At 42.9% G+C, this 22,616-nt stretch overlaps 1 long non-coding RNA gene and 1 pseudogene across 1 annotated transcript in view; both read right to left on the bottom strand.

The window, feature by feature from the left end:
- Window positions 1-8,583: 8,583 nt before the first annotated feature.
- The window catches only part of LOC137760201 (uncharacterized), a 56,910-nt gene continuing 42,877 nt past the window's right edge, over window positions 8,584-22,616 (bottom strand). Inside the window, exon 5 of the long non-coding RNA XR_011073251.1 lies at window positions 8,584-8,943. This is a non-coding gene — a long non-coding RNA (uncharacterized lncRNA). The remainder of the gene's footprint in view (window positions 8,944-22,616) is intronic.
- On the bottom strand, window positions 12,894-13,804 carry LOC137755467 (protein FAM76A pseudogene; annotated as a pseudogene).

The following is a 22,616-nucleotide window of genomic DNA, read 5'->3' as shown; positions in this document are numbered from 1 at the left end:
TTAGTGTTTTAAGGACCCTCCATACTGTTTTCCATAGTGGCTGCACCAATTTACATTCCCACCAACAGTGTAGCAAGTTTCCTGAAAGGTTACTGATTGTTCATTCAGTTTCTTTCATAGATACAGGACTATTCAGACGATCTATTTCTTCTTGTGTGAGTTCTGGCAGGCTGTGTCTTTCAAGGAATAGGGCCATTCCATCGAGATTATTAAATTTGTGGGTATAGTTATTCATAGTATTCCATTATTACCCTTTCAACATCCATAAGACGTGTAATGATATCCCCTAGTTCTTTGCTGATAGTAATAATTTGTCTTCTCTTTTTTTTTCCTAGTTAGCGTATGATTTTATTGATCTTTTCAGAGAGCCAGCTTTTGGTTTAGTTGATGTTCTCTACCAATTTCCTGTTTTAAATTTTATTGATTTCTGCTCCAAATTTTAGTATTTTTTTCTTCTGATTACTTTAGATTTAATTTGCCCTTTTTCTAGTTTCTTAAGGTAGAGGTTTAGATTATTGATTTTTGATCTTGCTTCTTTTTTAATATATCCTTTCAGCGCTTTCTCCCTCTAAGCGTTGCTTTCACTGCATCCCTCTCATTTTTTAAGAAATTTATTTATTTTATTTTTGGCTGCGTTGGGTCTTCGTTGCTTCATGCAGGCTTTTCTCTAGTTGTGGCGAGCAGGGGCTACTCTTCGTTGCGGTGCACAGGCTTCTCATTGTGGTGGCTTCTCTTGTTGCAGAGCATGGGCTCTAGGCATGCGGACTTCAGTAATTGTGGCTCGCAGGCTCATTAGTTGTGGCGCATGGGCTTAGTTGCTCCATGGCTCGTGGGATCTTCCTGTACCAGGGCTTGAACCCGTGTCCCCTGCATTGCCAGGCAGATTCTTAACCACTGGGCAGGCGGTTCTTAACCACTGTGCCACCAGGGAAGCCCCTCATCCTCAAAGTTTGATAAGTGTTATTTTCATTTTCATTAAGTTCAAAATATTTTTTATTTCTCTGGAGATTTCTTCTTTGATCCATTTGTTATTTGGAAGTTTGTTGTTTACAAGTACTCGGGGGACTTTCCAGCTACCTTTATGTTATTTCCAATTTAATTCCACTGTGGCCTAAGAGCATCCATTGTGATTTCTATTCTTTTAAATTCATTAAGGTTTGTTTTATGGCCCAGGATATGGTCTTTGTTGGTGACGGTCCCATGTGCACTTGAGAGGAATCTGTGTGCTGCTGTCTTTGGATGACGTCGTCCGTAGTTGTGAATTATATCCAGTTATGGATGGTGCTGTTGAGTTCATTTATGTTCTTACTCACTTTTTGCCTCCAGGATCTGTCATTTCTGATAGAGATATATTGAAGTCTCTAACTTTAATAGTGGATTCATCCATGTTCCCTTGCAGTCGTATCAGTTTTTGTCTCTAGCATGTGGACTCTGTTGTTAGGTGCACACGCACTAAGGGTTGTTATGTCTTCTTGGAGAATTGATGCCTTTATCATCATATCATGCCTCTCTTTATCTCTGAGAATTTTCCTTCCTCTGAAATCTGCTCTGTGTGAAATATAGCTACTCAAGTTTTGTGGATTTTTTGTTTTTCGTTTTTTTTTTGTTTTTTTTTTTGTTTTTTTGGCTGCGTTGGGTCTTCGTTGCTGTGTGCGGGCTTTCTCTAGTTGCAGCGAGCGGGGGCTGCTCTTTGTTGCGGTGCGCGGGCTTCTTATTACGGTGGCTTCTCTTGTAGCGGAGCACGGGCTCTAGGCATGTGGGCTTCAGTAGTGTGGCTTGCGGGCTCTAGAGCGCAGGCTCAGAGTCGTGGCGCACGGGCTTAGCTGCTCCACGGCATGTGGGATCTTCCCGGACCAGGGCTCGAACCCATGGCCCCTGCATTGGCAGGAGGATTCTTAACCACTGCGCCACCAGGGAAGTCCCTCCAGTTTTCTTTTGATTGGTGTTAGCATGGTATGTCTTTTCTCCATCCATTTTCTGTTATTTGCATCTTTATATTTAAAGTGAGTTTCTTGTAGACACCCTATGGTTGGGTCTTGTTCCCTTGATCCACTCTGACAACCTCTGTGGTAAGCTCCACAGGGGTCTTATGTAAGGGGTGCACAAGGGGAAGCAGGGGAGACTGTTGATCACAAGGGCCGCTGGTGAAGTCATACGAGGAACTTACGTTTGTTCATGACTCTGGGGGCTGCCGTCTAGGGCATGCACTCGTGCAAGGGGCGAGTGTCAATTCAAGGACGCTGGAGGCTGCTTGGCCCAACAGAATGGATGCCAAAGCCGCGGTACCACGGAGCAGCTTAGCTAAACCCTCGGTGATCCATCGTGTGATGCCTCGGCATCAGGAATAGCAATCCTCTGAGTAGCAGATGTGTCCAAGGACATAGATACTGAGGCCACTGTAGCACACATTTAACCAGGGCAACAATGACGACGGCCGTGATGAAGACTCCATGGAGTTTGAAACCCTTTTCTCAGCCACTGCTCCTCCAGTGGATGGCAAGACCCACGAGGACAAATCAGGGACCTCAGGGAGTGTGGAGCTGAAATATTTTAGTTCTATTCTGCATGACCTGTGTATCTTAAGACGTCTCCTGGAGGTTGGCCTATGCTGCCTTGAGTTGTTAGGGTTCCTACAGCAAGAGGTGCCCTGCAAGGAACAGACTCACTTGGTTAATCATCACTGTTAGTCATGCTGTTGCTGCATCAGGCTCTGAGCACGGTGGAGCGTCTGCATGTGGTTGTTTAGGGTGGTTGGTCATTGCTGGCTGGCTTTTTTTTTCTTTTAATTAATTTATTTTTGGCTGCGTTGGGTCTTTGTTGCTATGCGTAGGCTTCTCATTGCGGTGGCTTCTCTTGTTGTGGAGCATGGGCTCTAGGCGCGTGGGCTTCAGTAGTTGTGGCATGCAGGCTCAATAGTTGTGGCACACGGGCTCTAGAGCACAGGCTCGGTAGTTGTGGCACTTGGGCTCAGTAGTTGTGGCTCATGGGCTCTAGAGTGCAGGCTCAGTAGTTGTGGCACATGGGCTTAGTTGCTTCACGGCCTGTGGGATCTTCCCAGACCAGCACTCGAACCCGTGTCCTCTGCATTGGCAGGTGGATTCTTAACCACTGCGCCACCAGGGAAGCCCCTGCCCTCTCATATTTATCACCAAACAGTGTTTGGTTTAATTTTGCTTCTTTTGAACTTTTAATCAATGGGTATTCCCAGTAATACACTATTGATATTATATTGAAAATGTTTTCTGTCTTAGCCCAGTCTGTTTCACACAAGCTGATATCTGAACCTGTGAGTCATCTGACTAACTCATCCATTTGCTCTTGGGGCCTCTGTTGTTTCAAGAGTGTGTGTGTGTGTGTGTGTGTGTGTGTTCAACAGTGCAACTGCAGTCTTGTTTTTATCCTTCTTTTTTTTTTGGCTGCGCTGCGCAACTTGTGGGATCTTAGTTCCCCGACCAGGGATCAAACCCGGGCCCCCTGCAGTGGAAGCGTGGAGTCTTAACCCCTGGACCGCCAGGGAAGTCCCAATTGTTTTTATCCTTAACTGCAAATACATGAGAAATTTTCTTCACATTGGAGAGAAATCGGTGCATTGTAGATTATGCATCTACAGGTCCCTCAAGGATTTCACACTGTGGCAGTGCCACCTGGGGAGTAGACACCCGAATTGAGCTTAACCTTCACAGCAGAGATGTGGTGCTCCTACCTGTTGGCCTTGACATTGGGGCCAGAAGCCTGGGGTCAAAGGACTGACCCTCACCCATGCTGACATTCTCCAAGATGAGGGGCCACTTAACCTGGCTTCACAGTAAATGAACAGCAGTAGAGAGAACGAGGAAAAAGGATATTACCGGTTCTAACTTTAAAAGGAAGTAAGCCACCCAGAAAGGAAGTGAACAAAACTAACGCTACAGAAAAGACGTCATTTCCACTCTCTTGGTCTTCCTGCAACGGTCGTCATGTGTTTTACTTCTAGATATATACTAGCCCTCCAATATATTGGCGTTTTGTTGAAATAATCAAGTATTTCTCAGACTGAAATGACAAAAAAAAGAAAACCATCTAATCTTTTTTTTTTTTTTTTTTTGGCTGCGTTGGGTCTTCGTTGCTGCATGTGGGCTTTCTTTAGTTGTGGCGAGCAGGGGCTACTCTTTGTTGCGGTGCGCAGGCTTCTCACTGTGGTGGCTTCTCTTGTTGCAGAACACGGGCTCTAGGCGCACAGGCTTCAGTAGTTGTGGCTCGTGGGCTCAGTAGTTGTGGCTCGCGGGCTCTAGAGCTCAGGCTCAGTAGTTGTGGTGCACGGGCTTAGTTGCCCTGTGGCATCCGGGATCCTAGTTCCCTGACCAGGGATCAAACCTGCATCCCCTGCATTGGAAGGAAGATTCTCAACCACTGCACCACCAGGGAAGTCCCCCATCTTATATCTATGTCCATGTAGCCACACATCCAGAACCTTCCAAGCTTTTGTACAGATCTCCAATTCTAGCTGACGTCCTGTCTCTTCTGCCTGAAAGACTTCCTTTCCCTTTTCTGGTAGTGCCAGTTTGCTGGGGATGGATTCTTTCAGCATTTGTGTGTCTGACTCAGTTTCCATAGTGTAGGAAGGTGTTTCCTCTTAGTATAGACATTTTCTGTGACACACAGTTTTGCTCTGAGCATTTTAAATACGTTACTGCAATGTATTTGCACTGGCATTATTTCCATTGAGAACTCATGTGTCAACCTTATGTTTGTTTATCCGTGTATTATGTGTTGTTTTTCTCTGGGTGCTTTGAAGATATTCTCTTCATCTCTGGTTTTGGTTTTGTTTTGCCTCACTGCATGGCTCGTGGGATCTTAGTTCCCTGACCAGGGATGGAACCCAGGCCCTGGGCAGTGAAAGCATGGAGTCCTAACCGCTGTACAGCTGGGGAATTCCCTCATCTCTGGTTCTGAGAAATATAATTATGACAAGCCTCAATGTAGATTTCTTTGTTTCCTGTGCTTGGTGATTGTCAACCTTCTTAGATATGGGCTTTATATTTTTCATTCACTTTGAAAAATTCCCAGCAATAATTTTGATTATTATAGCTAGAAGATTTTCTTCTAGCTTCCTTCTCTCATTTGGGAATCCAATTACATGTGTAGTTGCTTGTTAGGGGTCCTTTCACAGCTCACAGATGCTCTTTACATTTTTTGATACTGTATTGCAAAGTTCACATCTTTGCAGTAAAGACCCATCCTTACGTTCACGTCTCTTTTTTCTGCAGTATTTTATCTGCTTTTAATGCCATGCAGTGTGTGTGTGTGTTTGTGTGTGTATATATATATATATATATATATATATATATAGTTTTAATTTATTTTATTTATTTAGTTATTTTTGGCTGCGTTGGGTCTTCGTTGCTGCTCTCAGGCTTTCTCTAGTTGTGGCGAGCGGGGGCTACTCTTCATTGCGCTGCGTGGGCTTCTCATTGTAGGGCTTCTCTTGTTGCGGAGCACGGGGTCTAGGCGCGTGGGCTTCAGTAGTTGTGGCTCACGGGCTCTAGAGCGCAGGCTCAGTAGTTGTGGCGCACGGGCTCAGTTGCTCAGCGGCATGTGGGATCTTCCCAGACCAGGGCTCGAACCCGTGTCCCCTGCATTGGCAGGCGGATGCTTAACCCCTGCGCCACCAGGGAATCCCGATTGTGAATCGTTAATGTACCTCGTCCATATGTGGAACAACCGTGATGAAGATGATCAGTGGGGAGAAACCTAAAGCGAGACCACAGTCTTACTGTGAAACAGAGACACCCTGCTGGAGTCGAATCCTACACATGTACCGAGTGCGGGGAGGCTTCCATGGAAACCCACGTCTAGACCCCAGCCTTCAGTGTGAGGCTGGGCAGACGGGTCTCGTATCTAAGCGTTGATGTGAGATCTCACACTGTAGGCAAAACCTATCCGTGTCAGGAATGTGGGACGGCCTTTCCTTGTCTCTCCTCTTCAGAAACATGTCTCCCTGGTAAATGCCACGTGAGGAATGTGGCGGAACTCTATCGTCACTCATCTTTTCAGACATGGGAGTGGTCACAAGCGAGCAGAAAACCTATGAAGGGAAAGAACATGGCAAGGTTCTTATTTATTGCTCTGCCCTTAGAAGACCCGGGACTACTCATAATGGAATAAAGTCTTGGGAATATAAGGAATGTGGGAAAGGCTTTCGTCGTCATTACATGACATAAAAGCACTCACCTTGTAAGTGTGAGATGTGGGAGAGCCTTTATTCATTCTTCACACCCAGCAACACGATTATGGTTGAATAACACCCGCATACTGACTGCAGTGCCTCCACGAGGAACCATATGTTAGCTCAGGAGGATGGAGTGAGAGACCTTATCAGGAGATCTTGCCTCGTGTTCACCAGGTTTGTGGAAGGAGCAAGGAAGCAGGATTTGTGGATTGGATGTACTCATGGGGTAGCGTATGGAAAGAATTTTAGTAATTCTTACCTACAGAGCTGGAAAAATGGAGTGGAGCTAACTTGTAATTGGGGAACGTGGAAAAAGTTCCTCCAACTATTGATATAATAGGTTTGAGAGCTGGTCTTGTTTTTGGTTTGGACAGTACTTTTGTGTTTTTAGACATGACTGTACAGTGGCCTTATGGGTGTTCTCCATCCCCATCAGAGCGATGGTGTGGTTTTATGCTCCACGGATTGTTTAACAGAACCCACCGACCATTCTGTGAGTGCCCAGCAGTATGTGCCAGGTCCGCTGCTGGGCTGTCAGGCAGCTGTCTTTTGTCAGCCCCTTTTCTTGTCCACAAGCAGATGAAGTCCAGCTTCAAGACCCTACTGTATGATACCCAGATCTTTATTACAGATTTTGTAATCTGGATGTTTTCCAGAGAATGTCTGTACTTGGAATAGGATAAGTCTCGCCTGCCTTTCTTTTTTTTTTTTTTTTTTTGATGCAAAATGATCAGATGAATCCTCTGATGCGACCATGGCTGTGCAGTTGCATTTATTTTTCTAAAATATTTATTTATTTGGCTGCACTGGGTCTTAGTTGCGGCACACGGGATCTTTAGTTGCGGCATGTGGCCTCTTAGTTGCGGCATGCGGGATCTAGTTCCCTGACCAGGGATCGAACCCGGGCCCCCTGCATTGGGAGCGTGGAGTCTTAACCACTGGACCACCAGGGAAGTCCCTGCAGTGGCATTTAAACCTCTAAAGAGAGTAGGGCAACTGTAACACAGAAATTTACTAGAAATAAAAATGTTTTTTCCCCAAAGACAGGGTCCTAGGTTACCAAACACAGTCAATGGAAATATCCCCAAATCTAGATGGTCTTTTGCAAAGATCTGCGTGGCTTTGTAAAAAAATCGAGATGAAATTCACAAAACGTACAGCTCTCCATTTAATAACGTACAGTTTGGTCCGTACACTGTGTTGTGCCACCACCATCTCTAATGTGAAAGCCTCTTCCTCACGCCAGGACACCCCGTGCCCTTTAAGCAGTGGCTCCCTATTTCCCCTGTAGCCTTCCCGGCAAGCGCTCGTCTACTTTCTGCCTGTATGGATTTGCCCATTCTGGTGATTTCATATAAAAGCAAGTCACAGGGGGACTTCCCTGGTGGTCCAGTGGTTAAGACTCTCCCTGCAGGGGGGGCAGGTTGGTTCCTCCCACATGCCACGCTGCGTGGCCACGCCCCCCCCCCAAAAAAAAACAGTCGCACAATATGTGATCATTTGGGTCTAGTGTTCACTCAGCATAATGTTTTTGTGGATCATCCACGTTGCAGCATGTGCAGAACCTCTTTGCTTTTCATGGCAGAGTGTGATTCCACTGTGTGTGTGTACACCACAGTTTGCCTATCCATTCGTATGTCGATAGACATTGGGGTTGTTTCCACCTTTCGGTTGTGGGAAAAAACCCCCTGCTGCTCTGAGCATCCGTGTACAAGCTTCTGTGTGCACCTAAGTATTCATCTCTGTTAGGCGGATACCCGTGAGTGGAGTTGCTGGGTCATGTGGTGATTCTTTGACTTTTTGAGGGACTGCCAAACTGTTTTCCATAGTGGCTGCACCTGCACCATTTACATTCCCATCAGCAGTGTACAAGGTCTCCTATTTCTCCACATCTTTTGGGAAAACCTGTGTTTTATTTTTTAAAAACTATAGTCCCCATAGTGGGTATGCCGTGATATCCTAAGTGACCAATGATGTTGAACTTCTACTCGTGTATTTGCTGACTATGTATCTTCATTAGAGAAATGTCTGTTCAAGTCTGTTGCCCATTTTTAAAAACTAGGTTGCCTTGCTGCAAGAGTTCTTTATATTCTGGGTACTAAACCCTTATCAGATAAAGGGACATTTGAACAAAATGCAATGTGTGGATCTTGTTATATCCCTGTGGTGATCATTAGGGAAGCTGACTGCTGCTCGTGTTTATTTGAATATGGTAAAACGCAAGTTGTTTATTTTTAGCTGTGATAATGGACTTCGGATTATGTTTTTAAAAAAAATATATATTCCAAAATATTCATGGATTAAATGGTATATCTGAGAGTTTCTTCAAAATTATGTGGAGAAATGAGTGGAGTAGAAATAAAAGTTGAGAAGTGTTATAGGAAAGTAATGGATATATACAGTTTTATTGTATCTTTTCATATCCCTCTAAAAACCATTTTAAAAAAAATTAATTAATTAATTAATTTATTTTTGGCTGTGTTGGGTCTTCGTTTCTGTGCGAGGGCTTTCTCTAGTTGCGGCGAGCGGGGGCCACTCTTCATCACGGTGCGCGGGCCTTTCACTGTCGCGGCCTCTCTTGTTGCGGAGCACAGGTTCCAGACGCGCAGGCTCAGTAGTTGTGGCTCACGGGCCTAGTTGCTCCGCGGCATGTGGGATCTTCCCAGACCAGGGCTCGAACCCGTGTCCCCTGCATCGGCAGGCAGATTCTCAACCACTGCGCCACCAGGGAAGCCCTAAATACCATTTTTTAAAATCGTGGTTAGATACACATAACATAAAATTTACCATCCTAACCATTTTAAGTGGTATTACATTCATATTGTTGTGCAACCATCACCATAACCCAAGCCCATAACTCTTTTCATCTTGTAAAACTGAAACAATAAAAACATAACTCCTCATACTCCCTCCCCCCAGCCCCTGGCGACCGCCATTCTACCTTGTCTTTATGAGATTTGACTCCATACCTCCTATAAGTAGAATCATACAGTATTTGTCATTCGTGATTAGCTGATTGCAATGAACATAATGCCCTCAAGGTTCATGCATGTTGTAGCGTATTAAAGAATTTCCTTCCTTTTATTCCAGTGTATGGATGGACCACACTTTGTGTATCCATTCATTCTTTGATGAACACTTACGTTGCTTTACGTATTTTAACGATTGTGAATCATGCTGCCATGAACATGGGTAAACAAGCATCTCTTTGAGACCCTACTTTCAGTACTTTAGCGTATATACCCAGAAGTGAAATTGTGGGAGAATATGGTAATTCTTTCAGTTTTCTGAGGAACTACCGTACTGTTTCCACAACTGCTTTACATCTTACATCCCTACCAACAGTGCACAAGGATTCCAGGTTTTCCACATCCTTGTCCATAACTTGCTTTCTGGGGTTTTTTTTTTTTTTTTTTTTGATAATAGCCGTCCTGATGTGTGTGAGGTGGTATTTTATTGTAGTTTTGATTTGCATTTCCCTAATGATTTGTGATTTTGAGCATCTTTTCATGTGCTTATTGGCCACTCGTATGTTTCCTTTTTTTTTCTTTTTTTATACTTGAGTCAATATGAATTTTTATTAACACACATTTTTCAAAGTCTGTACAAACCAAAACATTCCTGTGTTTTAAAAGGTCCATTATTAGAAACATACAAATAAACAAAAGGTGTTACCAAAAGTTAGCTACACAATTTCATGGTAAAACAGTGTCATGATTTTTAAAAACCAAAATTTCAAGACTGAGGTTTCTTCTTTCCCTTTTTGGAACTTGTGGAAAGTTAGAAAATGTGTGGATTTGCTTTATATTAAATGCCAAGACCTTAAAAAAAGATTTAGCATAAAACTAAATGTGTTTTTACATTGTCACTTAAGGTAACAGAATTTCTCAAGTCTTTAAAATTAAAAAAAAAAAAATGACTAACTTTTTTCACACAGTTTATCTTTACCTAAAAGTTTCTCATTCAGAAAGTTACAAAACTATTTAGCACTGCCATTTCCCTTTCTTAGAAGGGAAAATTACATCCTCTACTAGAGTGATATATAAGTAACATGGTCCATTGTTCCTCTTACCAGAAGGAAGTCCCTCATTTCCACATCTCTGTCCAATTTTGTGCATGGCTCCCCTTGTGAGAATGCTCACAAATTAGAAGCATTTGCTCCTAGGAAACGCCTAGCAAGTTAAACTTACTGCTGCTACACTTTTGGTAGACTGAGGTACAAATGTCACCTGCCCTTATGATTACCTCTAACTCTAGTACCGCCCCCTGCATTAATGATTCCAAGGTTGCTGGTTTTACTGTTTCATGGCACACTACACATCTCTAGTTCCTTTCACAAACATCATATAGAGGACCTGAGACAATGGCTAGAAATGCCAGTCTGTCCTCTCACCTGGAAAAGGAAATCCATGTGCCTGAAGGGAAAACAGGACAAAATTCAGGCTGGGGCCAAGCTGCTTTTGAGAGAGAAGCACCTGTTTTCAACACATTTCCATTAAAAGCAGGGAGTGTACAGGCTGGGGTGGGTGAGGAGGAGTGGGGAAGAGGTAGAGTGATATCACTGCCCCAGTCAGACTTACAGCCACTACTACAGCAGCTCATACTAACCTCCAAAATGCTCTGGAGTCCAAATATTATCCCATTTTAAATCAGGTAAAAAAAAAAAAAAGTTACCTGAATTTGGCCCAGTATGACAGCGGATATAAGTAAAAGGTTTTTTTTTTTTTTTTTTTTTAAATAGGAGAAGCAACAGTTTTGGGGTACTGTATTCTGCAGGGAAGGCATTATTATTATTATTTTTTTAATGCTATTCTTGTCTGCTTACATTCTTTTTATTTATGTATGTATGTATGGCTGTGTTGGGTCTTCGTTTCTGTGCGAGGGCTTTCTCTAGTTGTGGCAAGCGGGGGCCACTCTTCATCGCGGTGCGCGGGCCTCTCACCATCGCGGCCTCTCGTTCCCGAGCACAGGCTGCAGACGCGCAGGCTCAGTAATTGCGGCCCACGGGCCGAGTTGCTCCGCGGCATGTGGGATCTTCCCAGACCAGGGCTCGAACCCACGTCCCCTGCATTGGCAGGCAGACTCTCAACCACTGCGCCACCAGGGAAGCCCAAAGGTATTTTTTTAAAAAGAGGTGGCAGTGTGAGAATTTAAAATCAGTCACATAAAACAATCAAGAAAGGGGTAGGGGAGAGACATGTCCAGTACAACCTGGACAGCCTTTCCTTCTGCCCTTAAGTGCCTTTTGGAGGATTTCTTGGAAGAGCATGTAAGAAGATACTTAACTCCACACTTATATATTGAATTGTTTCACCTTAGCAATCAGTTTTTTTTTTTTAATAAATTTATTTTATTTATTTATTTTTGGCTGTGTTGGGTCTTCGTTGCTGAACGCGGGCTTTCTCTAGTTGTGGTGAGCGGGGGATACTCTTCGTTGCGGTGCGTGGGCTTCTCTTGTTGCGGAGCACGGGCTCTAGGCACGTGGGCTCAGTAGTTGTGGCACACGGGCTTAGTTGCTCCGCGGTATGTGGGATCTTCCCGGACCAGGGCTTGAACCCGTGTCCCCTGCATTGGCAGGCAGATTCTTAACCACTGCACCACCAGGGAAGCCCCAGCAATCAGTTTTTTTTTTTTAAATTTAATTATTTTATTTATTTTTGGCTGTGTTGGGTCTTCATTTCTGTGCGAGGGCTTTCTCTAATTGTGGCAAGTGGGGGCCACTCTTCATCGCAGTGCGCGGGCCTCTCACTATCGTGGCCTCTCTTGTTGCGGAGCACAGGCTCCAGACGCGCAGGCTCAGTAATTGTGGCTCACGGGCCCAGTGCTCTGCGGCATGTGGGATCTTCCCAGACCAGGGCTCGGGATCTTCCCAGACCAGGGCTCGAACCCGTGTCCCCTGCATTGGCAGGCAGATTCTCAACCACTGCGCCACCAGGGAAGCCCAGCAATCAGTTTTTAAGACTCCAAGGTAACAAGAAAAGAAAAGATCTGATTCTTTTACTAAACGCTAGAGAGTAGGACTTTTTTTTAAGAGGCATCACTTTTACAATTAGAATGAGCTAGGCTACCATTATTCCTTTATCAAGAAAAAGTTTCTTTTTTAAAAAAGTAAATAAAACTCTGGCTATACGTAGTACAAAGTGCATACATAATATACCTGGAAAAAAACCCAAGAGTATACCCTGAAGAAAAGGTTTATTGGAGAGAAAAAGTCTCTTCCACTATAGCAAGTCTTAAGGTGGCAGTTTTCAAAAGTTCAGAGGGTGGCAGTGATATGTAATTAATGCCAAACTATTTGCTCATGGGTATGGCAGCATGCAATGATGGACCAAAAAAACCAAAATACCATTTTGCACATAACACTGAGCAGTGACCAGCACACACACACACACAAAAGTAACAAAAGAGAGACAGTAGTACTGAGAGAAGGGTTTGGGATAGAAAGAGGGGAGTGAGGGAGAGTATAAAAGAGAAAGAGAGAGCCTGAAACCCCAAACATTCAAGCATGCAGTCATAATACAGTACAAACCAGGTGTTTCCATTCAGCCCACTGCAGTCACACAAAGAAGGATAACTATAGTGAAATAGAGATTTCTTAAGAAAGCTTGCAATTCCCGGAGAACAGCGACCTTGCCACCCTAACCCAGGAATCCGTTGCTATTGCCAGGAGCGTCCTTGTGGTCTCTCATGGAGAGTTTATAGCTCCTGACTTCTCTGACTTCTTGTTCTTGGACAAGGCAGCTGCTTGCTTCAGGAGCTCTCGGTTTTTGGCCTGCAGTTGTTCTGTAACTTCTTTGTGGGTTTTCTCCATCTGGTTCATTTTGGCTCTCATCTGAGATTCTTGGTATTGAAAATCAGCCTTCAACTCCGTGAACAACTTCCTTTCTCTAAAATCATTTGATCCTTTTGATGCAGTATCTTCTTCAGAGTGGCTACTTCTTCGTTCACTTGGGCAATGATGACAGAGTGGTCCGTGCCTGGTGAGTCCAAAGCCAGGTCTGAGGAAAAGCTATCGCCATTGGTTGTGATCATCTCAAACCTGGATTTTTTTCTTTGGGATTTCATTTTGAATTGAAGATGTAGAAAGTGTTTTCTGACTGTTATAATGGCTGCCACCACTCAGTCCACTGCACTGCTCCTCCTGGTGGCCGACACGGGAACAACTGCTCAGGTGCTTCCTCTGCTCTTTGGTCTTCTGAAGGACCCGTCTGTATGAAAGTGTGCACAGCCAGCATAACAATTTCCCATCTACCTTTTTTCTATCATCTTTCCTGTCAAATGCACACTGCTGCTTGCACTGTTCACAAGAATATGGTGGTCCATACTTCTTCTCTGAATTTGTGCAGCACTGGCATTTGTTGCCAATAAATGCTGCAGTTACGTTGCAGTGCTGACGAGGTTTGGGCATTCCATACCACTGCATTCTGAGCACGTTTCTTGCATACTGTATTGGTTTTACTCTAATGCTGGTACTCAGTCCTACAGTAGGTGCACTTCACAACAGGGTGTACAATCTGACATTCCTTGCACAGCTGCTGCCCCTGAAGACAGCGCCTCGAAGGGGAAGCGCTGGTGGCATTTGGTGCAGGCGGTTGCTCACTGCCCTACCAGCCCTGCCCGCCGCTTTCTCTCTTGTGTGTTTCTTTGGAGAAATGTCTATTCATTTTGGATTTGGTTGTTTGGGTTTTTTGTTGTTGAGTTTTAGGAGTTCTCTATATATTCTGGATATTAATCCCTTATCAGATATATGATTTGCAAATGTTTTCTCACATTCTATGTGTTGCCTTTTTACTCTGATGATAATGTCTTTAGATGCACAAATTTAATCTCAAGCAGTCCAATTTGTCCTTACTGTTTTGTTTTGTTACCTGGGCTTTTGGTATCATATCCAGGTGTCATATCCAGGAAATTATTGCCAAATCCATTGCTATGAAATTTTTGTCCTGTTTTCTTCTAAGAGTTTTATTGTTGTAGGTCTTACATTTAGGTCCTTGAGCTATTCAGAGTTAATTTTTGTATATCATGTTAGGTAAGGGTCCACCTTCATTCTTTTCCATGTGGATATCGCATTTCCCAGCATTGTCTGTTGAAAATGCTGTCCTCTCCCCATTGGATGGTCTTTTCACTCTTGGTAAAAAATCACTTGATTGTATAGGAAAGTGTTTGTTTCTGGGCTCTCTATTCTATTCCCTTGGTCTATATATCTGTCTTTATACCAGTACCACACTGTTTTGAGTACTGTAGCTCTAAATTTTTGAAATCAGGATATAGGAGTTGTCCAGTTTTATTCTTCTTTATCAATATTGTTTCAGCTTTTCAAGACCCCTTGAGATTTCTAATTTGAATTTTATGTTGGGTTTCTCCTTCTGCAAAAAAAAACCCATTGATTTTAAAAAAATTATTTTATATTGGGGTATAGTTGATTAACAATATTGTGTTACTTCCAGGTGTACAGTTAAGTGATTCAGTTATACATGTATCTATTCTTTTTCAAATTATTTTCCCATTTAGGTTATTACAGAATATTGAGCAGAGTGACCTGTGCTATACAGTAGGTCCTATTTTAAATATAGTAGTGTGTATATGTCAATCCCAAACTCCCAATATATCCCTTCCCCCACATCTTTCCCCTTTGGTAACCATACATTTGTTTTCTAAGTCTGTGTATTTCTGTTTTGTAAATAAGTTCACTTGTATCAGTTTTTTAAAGATTCCTCATGTAAGTGATATCATATGATGTCTCTTTCTCTGACTTACTTCACTTAGCATGATAATCTCCAGGTCCATCCACGTTGCTGCAAATGGCATTATTTCTTTTTAATGGCCAAGTAATACTCCATTGTATATATGCACCACATCTTCTTTATCCAGTCCTCTGTTGACAGACATTTAGGTTGCTTTCATGTCTTGGCTATCGTAAACAGTGAAACAGTGCTGCAGTGAACATTGGGGTGCATGTATCCTTTTGAACCGTGGCTTCCTCCAGATACGTACCCAGGAGTGGGATTGCTGGATCGTATGGTAGCTCTATTTTAAGTTTTTTAAGGAATCTCCATACTGTTCTCCATAGTGGCTGTACAAATTTACATTCACACCAACAGTGTAGGAGGGTTCCCTTTTCTCCACACCCTCTCCAGCATTTATTATGTGTAGACTTTTTGATGATGGCCATTCTGACTGGTGTGAGGTGGTATCTCTTTGCAGTTTTGATTTGCATTTCTCTAATAATTGGCGATGTTGAGCATCTTTTCATGTGCCTCTTGGCCATCTGTATGTCTTCTTTGGAGAAATGTCTTTTTAGGTCTTCTGCCCATTTTTTGATTGGGTTGTTTGTTTTTGATATTCAGTTGCATGAGCTGTTTGTAGATTTTGGAGATTAATCCCTTGTCTCTGGCATCATTTGCAAACATTTTCTCCCATTCTGTGGGTTGTCTTTTCATTTCTTTATGGTTTCCTTTGCTGTGCAAAAGCTTTTGAGTTTAATTAAGGTTCCATTTGTTTATTTTTGTTTTTATTTCCATTAGTCTAGGAGACAGATCAAAAAAGATATTGCTGCAATTTATGTGAAAGAATGTTCTTCCTATGTTTAGGTCTTCAATCCATTTTGAGTTTATTTTGTATATGGTGTTATGTGTAGAAGTCCAGTTTTCCCAGCACCACTTGTTGAAGAGACTGTCTTTTTTCCATTGTATATTCTTGCGTCCTTTTCTTAGATTACTTGGCCATAAGTGCATGGGTTTACTTCTGGGCTTTCTATCCTGTTCCATTCATCTATAATTCTGTTTTTTGTGCCAGTTCCATACTGTTTTGATGACTACAGCTTTGTAGTATAATCTGAAGTCAGGGAGCCCTATTCCTCCAGCTCTGATTTTCTTTCTCAAGATTGCTTTGTCTATTTGGGGTCTCTTGTGTCTCCATCCGAATTTAAAAATTTTTTGTTCTGTGAATGACATTGGTGATTTGATAGGGATTGCATTGAATCTATAGGTTGCCTTGGGTAGTTATAGTCATTTTGAAAATATTGATTCTTTCAATCCAAAAACATGGTATACTTTTCTGTCTGTCTGTGTCATCTTTGGTTTCTTTCATCAGTGTCTTATAGTTTTCGGAGTACGGGTCTTTTGGGTAAGTTTATTCCTAGGTATTTTATTCTTTTTGATGCAGTAGTAAATGGGATTCCTTAATTTCTCTTTCTGATCTTTCGTTGTTAGTATATAGAAATGCAACAGATTTCTCTATTAATTATGTATCCTGCAACTTTACCAGATTCGTTGATGAGCTCTAGTAGTTTTCTGGTAGCATCCTTACAATTTTCTACTTTATAGTATCATGTCATCTGCAAACAGTGAGTTTTTCTTCTTCTTTTCCAAGTTGGATTCCTATTATTTCTTTTTATTCTCTGATTGCCATGGCTAGGACTTCCAAAACTATGGTGAATAAAAGTGGTGAGAGCGGGTGACTTCCCTGTTGGCACAGTGGTTAAGAATCCACCTGCCAATGCAGGGGACAGGGATTCGAGCCCTGGTCCGGGAACATCCCACATGCTGTGAAGCACCTAAGCCCGAGCACCACAGCTACTGAGCCTGCGCTCTAGAGCCTGCGTGCCACAACTACTGAAGCCTGCGCGCCTAGAGCCTGTGCTCCGCAACGAGAGAAGCCACTGCGATGAGAAGCCCAAGCACCACAACGAAGAGTAGCTCCCGCTCGCCGCAACTAGAGAAAGCCTGTGCGCAGCAACAAAGATCCAACACAGCCAAAAATAATAAAAAAAAGAAAAACAGAAAACAACCCAGGCTCGTTGACTCCAAGGCTAGGGAGAGCTCTCCTGTTAGTAATATTTCATACCTGTTGTCGCAAATTAAGCTCTGCCCATGCAACTCCACTGAGAGAGGATAACAAACTCTGAGCCTAGTTTCTCCTGGATTCTGCCCTAAGTACTAATTCACTAATTTAAATATGTGTCCTTTCCCTGTAATATAAACTGTATAACTGCTTTTCTGAAACAGGTCCTCCTGTGAGCTCTGTAGTGAATCCCCAGACCTGGGGCTGGTCTTGGACACGCCTGACACCCCACAATATGATAAGAAGTAATTCACTAGAGGGGCTTCACAGTCAGTTGAAACTGGCAGAGGAAAGAATTAGTGAACTTGAACAATGACTGACAGATGGTACAATCTGAAGAACAGAGAATAATGAATGAAGGTGGAAGAGCCTCAGAGAAATGTGGGGCAGCGTTTAGTGCACCAATACCTGGGTGATGGCAGCAGGAGAGAAAGAAGCAGGACAAATACTCAAAGAAGTACTGGCTGAAAACGTGCTAAATTTATTGAAAATCACCAAACTACACATACAGATCAATGGACTCTGAAGAATAAACTTGCAAAGCGATCCACACACAGATACGTCACAGTGAAAATGGTGAAAGTCAAAGACAAGGAGAAAAGCTTGAAAGCAGCAAGAAAAACACCTTGTTCCCTAAAAGGGAACCACTGTAAGGCCACAAGCTGGCTTCTCAGCCAAAACCAGGGAGGTTACAGGTAATGGGATAACACATTCAAAGTTATGAATATGAAGAGAAGCCACCGCAATGGGAAGCCCGCGCACCACAACGAAGAGTGGCCCCCGCTGGCCGCAACTAGAGAAAGCCCATGCACGGCAACGAAGACCCAATGCAGCCAAAATAAATTAATTTTTAAAAATTAAATAACTAAGTAAATAAACAACAAAGGAAAAAAACAACTGGCATCACAGGATGGATGGAGTCATGCTTGCAACTGACCTCAGGGAATAGGAACTGGGAACCAGGCCAAGCACCACCTGCAGTGCCACCAGGAAATGCAACATGAATTGGTATCTGTATCACCTGGAGCAACGTGCAAGGGGCCTTCAGCCCATCATCAGAGAGGGGTCATCAGCATATCTCCCCTGTGCCAGTGCTGTTGAAACTGAGACGCACAGCTCCTGCCACAATGGTTCCCATCCCCAGTATTACAGAGATGATACTGATATCTCAAAGGCTCAAGGCTCCTATTTAGCTGTCCAGGATCCGGCCAACAGGTTTTACTTGGCCCCAATAATTGAAGACTCACAACCTCAACTTGCTTCCACTTTTTTTTTTTAAATTTTTTTTATTGTCTGTCTGACGATCGATCCTCGTGACGTGTTGCGGTCCCACAGGGGATCCCACTGCAACCATTAAGTCAGTTCTGCTCGCCACGGGGGGGCATAATAAAGGCTGATCCCCCTGATGCTCCGAGCACCCACGGCAGTTTTAGAGGCTGTCGGAAGGAGAAACCGAGACACTGAACAGAGTCAAACCGACCCAAGGGCTACTCCCTGATGAGCTAGACTCAGAAGCCGCACACATCTGATCCATCGCACTGCCCTTAGAAAACTGTTCAGATCATGTCTCATATCTGAATCAGGCTAGCAAATTAACAATGGGAAGCCGTGCCTTGAAGGCTGAACAGCTCCTGGACAGACAGCCACCTATGGTAACACCAGCTGAGTTTATGTATGATACCCATGGAACTGATACTGGCAAGTATTTAACCAAATGGGAAAACCTAACCAAAGATAACTTGTCCCTGAAATGGCCAAAATGGGGTACTTTTGATTTACCTACATTGGTTTAGCACGTTTAATTAGAAAAAGCAGCTATAAAATCAACCAGAATGGGAGGCATACTTTAATTCTATTTTTTTTTAATACATCTTTACTGGACTATATAATTGCTTCACGATGCTGTGTTAGTTTCTGTTGTACACCAAAGCGAATCTGCCATATGCATGTACGTGTCCCCATATCCCCTCCCTCCCTATCCCACCCCTCTAGATGGTCACAAAGCACCGAGCCGATCTCCCTGTGCTATGCGGCTGCTTCCCACTAGCTAGCTATTTTACATTCGGTAGTGTATACAAGGAGGCATATTTTAATTGGGACCTGGAAGCCTCACAAATGAGGAAATAATAAAATGGCTTCATTGTAAGAAACAAACCAAAAATGATTAGAAATGGTGGTGGCTGAATTAGAGAAAGCCTCAACCTCCGTCTCCAGCTTCTTTATGTTCTCTTCTTTCTGAGCTGCCCTGCCCTGCCCTTCCTGCTCTCCCTCCTCCAACACCAAAAGAAAAATATATTGAATGCGAGATAGAAAATGAAAGCAACACCAAGTTTAAGGAGAAGCCCATGAGCAGAGGGAAACCTGCTCTATCTACAGCCCTTGTACTAGCACAGAACTTAGGAACTTGACTAAGGATTTTCCAGATCCCTTACAAAGACCCTTTAGCTTTTGCTAAGGAATCTGATCTTACAGTAAGAACTTACGAACCTGGATATTCAGACTTGTACCAGCTCGTACATTGACTAGTCTCTGAAAGTAAAGCAAAAGAATGGCTCTAAGACATAAATTGGAAAGCACCTATGGAGGATTTTCGTAAGTGTGAAGCTACAGATCGCCAGAAATGTAGAGAAGTTGCCCACAACTTATATCAGGCTATTCCAAAAATCTTCCCACAGAAAACAGATTGGGCATGGGACTTCCCTGGCAGTCCAGTGGCTAAGACACCACGCTCCCAATGCAGGGGGCCCGGGTTCGACCCCTGTTCAGGGAACTAGATCCCACATGCCGCAACTGAAAGAGCCTGCATGCCACAACGAAGACCCAACGCAGCCAAATAAATAAATAAAACAAGTATTTTTTAAAAATAAAAGAGAAAAGAAAACAACAGATTGGGCAAAGGTCCATCAGTGTAAATAGAGGCCAGGAGAAACTATTTGATTATTTTGGAAGATTTGAAAAAACATTCAAACAACACTCTGGCATGGATCCAGAGAGTTTTGTAAACCATCAGAATGATTCAGTATTACATTCTATTTTTCTCGAAGGATTAGATGAAGAATTGGTACGCCTGGTTAAAAGACATGAACTTGATTGGGCTACTATGCATACTAATGCCCTTGTCACTACTGCTGATAAGCTTTCTAAAACCTTATGGAAAGGAGAGAAGGAAAAAGCTGCCGAGATTACGACTGTGCAGCTACAGCAGTTTGGCGGCCCTCCAAAACTCACCTGCCCAAATTCCAGCCAGGCTTGAAAGGACCACACCTGCTTGTATTGCAAAAAACATGTACATTTTAAAAGGGATTGCCACAAATTCAAGCAAGACTTGGAACAAGGTAAAATTAAAAGGAAGAGGGGTGCTCTGAGGGTTACGAGAGGGCATTTTCCCCTCCTCCTCAGGAATACCTCAGGGGAGACTGAAATAACTATCAGAGGGGAAACTTCTAAGGCCCTGTGGACACGGGGGCTACATTCTCTGTCCTTAACCCGACCCTTATTCACTGCCCTCTCGCTCGGGGTAAACAATCGATTCTAATGGTAGGGGTTTCAAACTTTCCTGTGCAGGTTTTTAAATCAACCAATAATTGTTCAGCTAGGAACTGTCACAGGAAGACATGTATTCCTTGTGGTGAAATGTGCTCCAATTCATCTGATTGGATGAGACCTTTTAGAGGCATATATTGCCCGTATTGCCTTTTCACCTATAGGTGAAATGATTTTAGATTTAGAAGCTGTAGATGCTGATCAGAACATAATTACTGAAAAGTGAACGGTTATGAAAATCAAAATTCAGACAAATCAAGAGGAAATTAATGATTTGCTGTTACAGGACAGCTGCAGTAAATCAACGGAGTTAGAACACACCCTCACACCATGCACAAAAATAACCTCACAATGGCTTAAAGACTTAAACATAAGACATGACGCCATGAAACTCCTAGAAGAGAGCATAGGCAAAACATTCTCTGACATAAACTGTACCAATGTTCCCTTAAGTCAGTCTCCCAAGGCAATAGAAATGAAAACAAAAATAAATGGGACCTAATCAAACTTACAAGCTTTTGCACAGCAAAGGAAACCATAAACAAAAAAAACCTAAAAGACAACCTACGGAATAGGAGAAAATATCTGCAAATGATGTGACTGACAAGGGCTTAATTTCCAAAATATATCGGGTGGGCCAAAAAGTTTGGGTTTTTCCATAATATCATTGGCCAACCCAATACAAACAGCTCATACAACTCAACAACAAAAAAAACAACCCAATCGAAAAATGGGCAGAAGACCTTAATAGACGTTTCTCCAAAGAAGACACAAATGGCCAATAGGCACGAGAAAAGATGCTCAACATCACTAGTTATTAGAAAAGTACAAATCAAAACTACAGTGAGGTACCACCTCACACCAGTCAGAATGGCCATCATTAAAAAGTCTACAAATAACAAATGCTGGAGAGGGTGTGGACAAAAGGGAACCCTCCTACACTGTTGGTGGGAATGTAAGTTGGTGCAGCCACTGGAAAACAGTATGCAGATTCCTCAGAAAACTAAAAATAGTTACCATATGATCCAGCAATCCCAGTCCTGGGCATATATCCAGACAAAATTATAAATCAAAAAGATACATGCACCCCAATGTTCATAGTAGCACTATTCACAACAGCCAAGACATGGAAACAACCTAAATGTCCACGGACAGAGGAATGGATAAAGAAGATGTGGTACATATATACAATGGAATATTAGCCATAAAAAAGAACGAAATAATGCCATTTGCAGCAACATGGATGCAACTAGAGATTATCATACTAAGTGGAGTAAGTCAGAGAGAGAAAGACAAATACCCTATCACTTAAGTGTGGAAATTAAATATGGCACAAATGAACGTATCTACAAAACAGAAACAGACTCACAGACATAGAGAACAGACTTGTGGTTGCCAAGTGGTGGGGGGAGAAGGGAGAGGGAGAGGGATGGAATGGGAATTCAGGGTTGGTAGGTGCAAACTATTACATTTAGAATGGATAAACGACAAGGTTCTACTGTAGAGCACAGGGAACCATATCCCATCTCCTGGGATAAACCATAATGGAAAAGAATATTTTAAAAAGAATGTCTGTATGTGTAAAACTGAGTCACTTTGCTGTACAGCAGAGACTGGCACAACATTGTAAATCAACTATGCTTCAGTAAAAAAATAAAATGATTTGCTGTTACAAGTGCCTAAGGAATTATGGTCATCATCTATCCTCAGATATTGGGAAAATTTAAATGGCTACTCCTATTAAAGTAACCATGGATAATTCCAAGCCTCTACCTAATATCCGACAATAGCCACGCAGACCGGAGGCATTAAAAGGAATAAGACCTATTATTCAGGAATTCCTTAAGAAAAGACTTATAATCCCTTGCACCAGTCCCTGCAATATTCCCATTTTACCAGTAAGAAACCAAAGGGAAAGGCCCGGAGGTTGGTTCAGGACGTGAGAGCTCTAAGTGCTCTTGTGATTCCCCGCCACCCTGTGGTTCCTAATCCTCCCACACTGCTCTCAGCCATCCCATCAGAC

This window comes from Eschrichtius robustus, chromosome 2 (assembly GCF_028021215.1).
Source record: "Eschrichtius robustus isolate mEscRob2 chromosome 2, mEscRob2.pri, whole genome shotgun sequence".
Classification (NCBI taxonomy): Eukaryota; Metazoa; Chordata; class Mammalia; order Artiodactyla; family Eschrichtiidae; genus Eschrichtius; species Eschrichtius robustus.
Note: the sequence above shows the minus strand (reverse complement) of the source record. Positions and strands in the feature narration are given on the sequence as shown.